Source organism: Myotis davidii, unplaced genomic scaffold, assembly GCF_000327345.1.
Source record: "Myotis davidii unplaced genomic scaffold, ASM32734v1 scaffold892, whole genome shotgun sequence".
Lineage (NCBI taxonomy): Eukaryota > Metazoa > Chordata > Mammalia > Chiroptera > Vespertilionidae > Myotis > Myotis davidii.
This window is the reverse complement of record NW_006284341.1, coordinates 2073359-2080829: the sequence shown is the minus strand read 5'-3', so window position 1 is coordinate 2080829 and position 7471 is coordinate 2073359.

Below are 7471 nucleotides of genomic sequence, written 5' to 3'. Positions count from 1 at the left end.
GATAAACTCCAAAGCCTTAGCAAGTAGCAACTAATTTCTTTTGAGTGCTTACCATGAGCAAGTGAGATTTAAACACTTCACATGTATAACTTCATTTATTTCTTATAACAGCCTTATCAGCTACTAACTGCTAATATCACAAATGAGGATACTAAGGCACAGAGTCTTAGCACCTTGCTCAAGGCCACACAAGTGATGAATCTAGGAATGTCCGGCTCTAGTCCTGTGGAGCTGACTCCATGCTGTGCTACCTTAGGCATGGGATCAGAGGGAGTAAAGGACACATATAGCAGCCTTCACCCCTGGTTAGTGCAAAGGTTACATTTATGAGCTTACTGAACTTACTTTCACAGGGCTCAATGAAAAGTAGATTCTGAGTGATGTACATCAAGTGTCCTGTTAGCTAGGAGCCCTTATTCCCATACTACATTTCCACAGAGGCAAAGTGACTTGCCCTCTTGAAATAGTTTCTCTTTCTTCTTTTTCCCTGTTCCTTGATTCTCCCTAAAAGAAGATGGAGGACTTACCTACTTGGTGAATTAGTAATAGGAAAAAGTCCATTGGGCCATGGTTATCAGAAAGTGGTCACTGGGTTGCAAAGACAAGGCTCCTGAACCCGCTCTATGTTCTTCCTTCTTCTTGGATCGCTGTGAGCAAGCAGTCTGAACTTCAGTGTCTCTGCCTGTAAGGAAGGGTAGGCAAGGGACGTCCACATCTTCTGTTGTTCTTTAATTCAGAAAGGAGGAAGTCAGCCATCCTATTTGAGGCTCAGATCTCCCACCATTGTTCAGTCCAGGTGTACCAATCTTTACCATTAATTCTTTGGGTCAAATTTAGGTGCATTTTTCTATTTCCAGTTACTTAGGCCTTAAAGAAGGGAGAAGAGCCGAAACCGGTTTGGCTCAGTGGATAGAGCATCGGCCTGCGGACTGAAAGGTACCGGGTTCGATTCCTGTCAAGGGCATGTACCTGGGTTGCTGGCACATCCCCAGTAGGAGATGTGCAGGAGGCAGCTGATCGATGTTTCTCTTTCATCGATGTTTCTAACTCTCTATCTTTCTCCTTTCCTCTCTGTAAAAAAAAAAAAAAATCAATACAATAAAAAAAAAAAAAGAAGGGAGAAGAGAGTGATTAAAACTCTACACCACCAGCCATTCACATTTGCTAAATATTTTTACTGTGGGGATAACGTGGGACCCTTTGGACAACTAAATCCTTTGAAAACAAATGAAAGCTTTCCCCACCCTTTCATATTTGTATTGTGGTTTCCAATAACAGTGGGCCACAGACTTCCTGATGTACATTCTTTAGCCACCCAAGAGTTCATGAGCCAGGATTAAAAAAAACAACTCTGGAGTAAAAATGCCATTCAGGTTCTATAGGCCTTCATTTTTTTTTTTTTTTTAACTCTCTAATGTACTCACAAAGTTTTTGGTATTCTCAAAGACTCAACTCCAGTTTTAGGGGTCTGTTAGGTAATCCTACTCCTTACCCCTCTGTTAAACATAGGAATGCCCACTGTCATTGGAAACCACAAAACAAATATGAAAGGGTGGGGAATGCTTTCATTTGTTTTCAAAGGATTTAGTTATCCAAAGGGTCCCACGTTATCCCCACAGTAAAAAAGACAAGAATCAGGTCTCTTCATTCATGGAAAGAAAGCTGAAGGAAATTGCTAAGACTAGGGATGGCAGTTGAAAAAATAAGTTTAGCAGCTTAGAGTACCAAGAAAGGGATGCAGCGGAAGAAGAAATAGTGCAGAAAGATTAGCAGGAGAAGAATGCCACTAAAGCTAAAGAAAGAAGCTTTTCCTTGTACTATTGAAAATGTGCAAAGTACTTTGTGAAAATAATAGGGATGAGCACACAGTCCAAAGATCAGGAGGGCTGATGCGAACCCTTGCTCAAGCCTAAACCAAAGCCCTTTGATGTTCTGTGTACATCAGTGAGCTCAGGATGTGGGTCCTTGCTTCTCCTTTCTAATTCATTTGGTGCATATTTTTTCCAGGTAAGGAGAATTCCTGAACTCTTGTTTTCTTGCAGGGTTTTCATTTTGCAGGCTAAAGATTTAATGGAAATCATGCTTCACTATTAAGAAAATAAATGAATATATACATAGAGTGAACTTAAGAATAATTATGTTGGCTTTGCAGATATGGTATTTCTGGAAAAGCAATTTATATTAGGAATTTAGCATTCATATATGCACATGAAATGTAATATGGACATTCATACATATCCCAGTTAGTGGGAATATATACTCACTTCATTTCGGAAACATTAACAGGTGCTATAGACTAAGGCACTGAACACCTCTGTGACTCTTACCCATCATGAAGGAGAACACATCAGAAAGGGCCTTATTTTAAGACACTGGTTCCTATCGTCCATGTAAACATATATCCCCAATTGCTTGGTTATTAAATGTTTAATTAATTAGTTAATTAAAAATATTCTGGGATTCCAAGTCTGGCCTGAAATCAGTGACCCATTAATTTGCAGGTACTTTTCTTAGTCAAAGGTCACCTACAAGTGACTTGGCAGGCTGCCAGGGCTGTTGGGTTTCTCCCAAGGATCATTTCAAGCACATGACTGATTCTATAGAGGCCCTTTGACCCAGTAACCTCAGTGCTAAGGACAAGGGCTAGAGATGTGCCTCACTGACTAGCTTTCAATATGGGGTGAGCAGGGAGAATCTTAATTGGTCAAAATTTGATTAGAGACAAATCATGGACAAGGAAAACAAAATACTGAATTAAATCCCAATCAGCTGACCCTGTCACTCAAATCCAAGAGGCCTTCAGGGAGACCAAGTAGCTGACTGTACTGGACCACCACAGGCATAGTCCTAAGATGCTGGATCGGCGATCTGTTTATCCCGTCATTTGTGCTCACCGAAAGGGCCAGTGTGATGAGAAGGGACTTTATGTCCGTTCCTGATCAGCCTGGACTTGCTGTGTAATTTTTGCATTTCTCCCTTCTGTGTGCCATTTTCCTTCATTTATAAAGGTTCAGGCCTCTCCCCTAAGAGAAGATAAGGTTATCTTTAAGATACTCTGAACATTACAGAAAGGAATGCTGGAAAGGACAGGAAACCCTGAGTCAGGAGACCTGAGCCTGGTAAACAGACCCTTTGGCCTCCTATGAGCTGTAAAGGGAATGAATGACTTTTTGACATGTAAAATGTGTTACAACAAAGTTTGTTGCACTTGGATTGACAGTGAAATATAGTACTCAATTTGCCATCAGAAATCCCAGGTGTGAGGCCTAAATGGACTTTGACAAGGCAGGTGGCTTTTCTAAGTCTCAATGTTTTCATTTGCAATGAGAGCAATAATAATACCCATCCTGTATGCCACACAAGGTTCTAATAAAAATCAAATAATATCTGAAATACTTTGCACACAATAGTATTATAAATAAACTAGAGGCCCGGTGCACAAAAATTTGTGCACTGGCAGGGCGGGGGAGGGGGATGTCCCTCAGCCCCACTTGTGCCCTCTCACAGTCTGGGACCCCTCGGGAGATAACGACCTGCTGGCTTAGGCCTGCTCCCGGGTGGCAGAGGGTAGGCCCAATCCCTCGGTGTCTGCTCCGCAGCCCCTGGTCGGGCTCAGAGCAGGGCTGATTGGGGAGTTGGGGCGCTGCCCTCTGTCATGCACAGAGCAGCACGGATCAGGAGGTTGCGATGCCACCCTCAGTAACGCTCAGGGTAGGGCCAATTGGGGGGTTGGGGTGCTGCCCCCTGTCACACTCAAGGCAGGGTCTATGGAGAGGTTGCGGCGCCACCTCCTGTCACGCACAGAGCAGGGCAGATCAGGGGGTTGTGGCACCACCCCTGTCACATACAGAGCTAGCCAATCAGGGGATTGGGGTGCTGCCCCCTGTTACGCACAGAGCAGGGCCCATCAGGGGGGTTGGGGCTCCTTACACTGTCACACACAGAGCAGGGTCGATCAGGGGGTTGGGGAGCTCCCTCTGCCATCCACAGAGCAGGGCAGATCAGGAAGTTGCGATGCCGCCCTAAGTCACGCTAAGGGTAGGTCCGATCAGGGGCTTGGGGCTCCTTCCCCTGTCACGAACAGAGCAAGGCGGATAGGGAGGTTGTGACCCTGCCCTCTGTCACACACAGAGCCACAGGGCGATCAGGGGGTTTGGGCACAGCCCCCTGTCACGCTGCTCCAGGGGCCAGGAGGCCTGGAGGCTCCGCTGATCCCAGTGCTGGGAGGCCTCGCAGCTCCGCTTTACACCAGGGCAGTGAGGCCTCGCTGCTGCACTGATCCCGATGCCGGGAGGCCTTGCGGCTCTCCTGATCCCAGGCTGGGAGGCCTTGCGGCTCCGCTGATCCCGGTGCTGGGAGGCATATTACCTTTTACTATATAGGATAGAGGCCTGGTGCATGGGTGGGGGCCAGATGGTTTGCCCTGAAGGGTGTCCTGGATCAGGGTGGGGGTCCTGCTTGGGTGCCTGGCCAGCCTGGATGAGGGGCTGATGGCTGTTTGCAGCTAGTCACACTCCCTTCAGGGTTGGGGTCCCCACTGGGTGCCTGGCCAACTTGAGTGAGGGGCTAAGGGCCCTTTTCAGGCTGCCCACACCCCCTTCAGGGTTGGAGGGTCCCACTGGTATGCCTGGCCAGTCTGGGTGAGGGGCTGATGGCCATTTTCAGGCTGGCTACGCCCCCTGGTGACCCAAGCCTCTCCTTTTTTACTTTTCTTTTTTTTTTCAGCGCCTCCTTGAGCAAAGGCCATGGCTGGCTGGAAGCAGGTATCTGGGGTTTATTTATCTTCTATAATTGAAACTTTGTAGACTTGAGCGGAGCCCAGGGCAGGCCAGAGCAGGCGGGAAGCTTGGCTTCCTCCATAGCCAGGGGCAACCCAAGCCCCCTGCTCGCTCCAGCTCTGTGGCTGCTGCCATCTTAGTTGGGTTAATTTGCATACTTGCTCCTGATTTGTTGGTGGGCATGGCTTGTGAATGGAGCAGAATGACGGGAAGATAGTTAATTTGCATCTTTCTCTTTTATTAGTGTAGATGTTGACTTCTTTCTACTTAAAATTTCCTTCTGAATAACCCTTATTTTAAACTAAAATTAACTCTTTAGCTGTTTTGTCATAGTAACAATCTATTTGAATGAATGACATCTTTGGCAGATTTAGCATTTTTCTGGATTACCAGGTGCTTGAACAGTAAGGTGCAACTAAACACATATGGGCAGGCTTGTGTAGCTCTGGATATCATATTATTTTAATATATTATGTGGCCCCCAGATATTTCATTTCTGGGTGGTACTTTCTTCCTCAGTTTTATTTACATACCTCAAAGATTTGTTTAACCCCACTCAAGGCTAATAAAGAAGGACCTGCTCTAAATAACATATATTTCTACTAGAACATGAAACACCATGCCTTCCTATTCCCATTTGCTATTACTATAAGGCTGTCAGGCTTCCTTTGATGCATAGTGGGACTACAAGTTGAAGCATAATGCAAAATGTCCCTGGTGTGATGATTCATCTTCTGCACTAAAAAAGACTGGAGAAAACTACTTTCAATTTGTTTTCTACTCTCACCTCAAATAAAATTATAATAGATATAGCCTATGCTTTATTCATACAATTTGTGAAGAAAAATATTACATATCAATCCTGTAAAAAATGCATAAAAATAATCTTATTCAACTCATTTTAAGAAACATACATTGATTATCTACTATATGCCAGATGCCCTAATAGATAGTAAAATTCTATAACAGCAATAAAATGCTCAATTTTTCATCTTATAAAGGTAGTCCTGAACTTCCAGGCAATAAATTTTCAATTTTCACTTGTATGCACTATAAACTGGCATCCTTAAGTGAATTTTAATAAACCTTATTTAAACATCTATGCATCAATTGATACGCATTTCAAGTCATGGATTGACAGAGCTTCCTGTCAGCTAAGAATTCGGTGTGGAGTTTATTGTCCCTGTTTTTAGTATGACAGTTTTCATTTCTGCCATTAATTAATTATTTTGCTGTAGTGGTTTTTATGGAATTGTCCCCACCTCAACCCAGTATTATCCTCTGGGTTGAGGTGGGGACAATTCCATAAAGTCTATGTCCTCTACTCCTATTCCAATTAGGAATCTCTGTTTCCATTTGTGCATTGAAATGGCCTTCTAAAAAGATCCTCATATGAATAAACTTTTATACAACTTAAAAAATAAAAAATCACTAATATTACTTTGCATTTTAATTATTAACTCATAAAGTGAATAGAAAATAGAAAGATCCAAGTGTCAATAACTTAATATAAAGAAGTCAGTACTCGACTACTTACATAACATATTTTTAACCCTGGACAGACACTTATTGTGATCAATTAGTATACTGCTTTCATTTGAGAAGAGAAAAAATAAAATTAAAAAGTACCATTAAAATTATTTGAAAGAGGCAAAATTATGGATTTTGAGATATGTTTTCACTTTCTGGGAACAAATCCCTTCTCATGTAGCATATACATCCTTGTTTGATTGCCTACCTTCATACTCATTGCATGTTTTTGTTTAAGGCAGATGTAGGAAATATTTGCACCAGGTAAGGAAAAAAAAATGAATCAAAACCATCCTTACTGAAAGTTTATCTCCTCAGTTGGAAGATTTCCTTGAAATTTATTCAAGACAATCAGAGACAGGTGAGGTGGTGGGTAGCTCAGAGTTCTAGCAAGACATTTCAGGGAAAGGTACTGTTTGAACTTGTCCTGGGAGGGCCCAGCTGATTAGTTAGATTCTATCCAAACACAACAAAAGCTCTTCAGGGCAGAGCTGCAATCTCTGGGGAAAGCTTTCTATTTAAAAGCAGGGATTGCCTGTGGCATTGGGGCACACCAAGGCCTCTGACAACTAGTTTCAAGGCTTGAGGAGATAACAAAAAATGGCACTGAAGCAAAGGGATTTAACCAAAATTATGGAACTAGCAACCAGCACAGGGGTAGAAGGAGTTGTGCAGAGGAGAAAGAGGTGGGGTGGGAGAGGGAGAAGTGAGAGAGAAGAGATCAATTAGGAAGAAGGGATGGGTTAAAAAAAAATCTAACTTGAACCAAACTTGCCCAATCAGTCCCAATCTCTTGTAGGTTTATTGACTTTCTAATTTCTGCTTTCTCCAATTTTTCTTATTGTTTTTTTTTGTAATAGCAATGGAAGAGTATGCACTAGCTTTTTAAGAGGATTATTTTCTCTTTAAAATAATAGTTTATTGTCAGATAGATCTAAATTATAATTTCAAATTTGATTGATGTTCAGCTAAGTGACCTAGCTTCGTCTAGTAGCCTCCCTCCCTCACTAGAAAATAGAAGAAATTGATAGTGTAAGCGGCTAGTTGTTATCAAAAGGAAAGGGAGCTAGACTAGCTGGGCCTGAGTCTGTGAATTACAGCTTCAGAGGTCCCAGGGGACAGCCAAATCCCCCATCAAGGGTTTAACCTCCCCCACCCTGTGT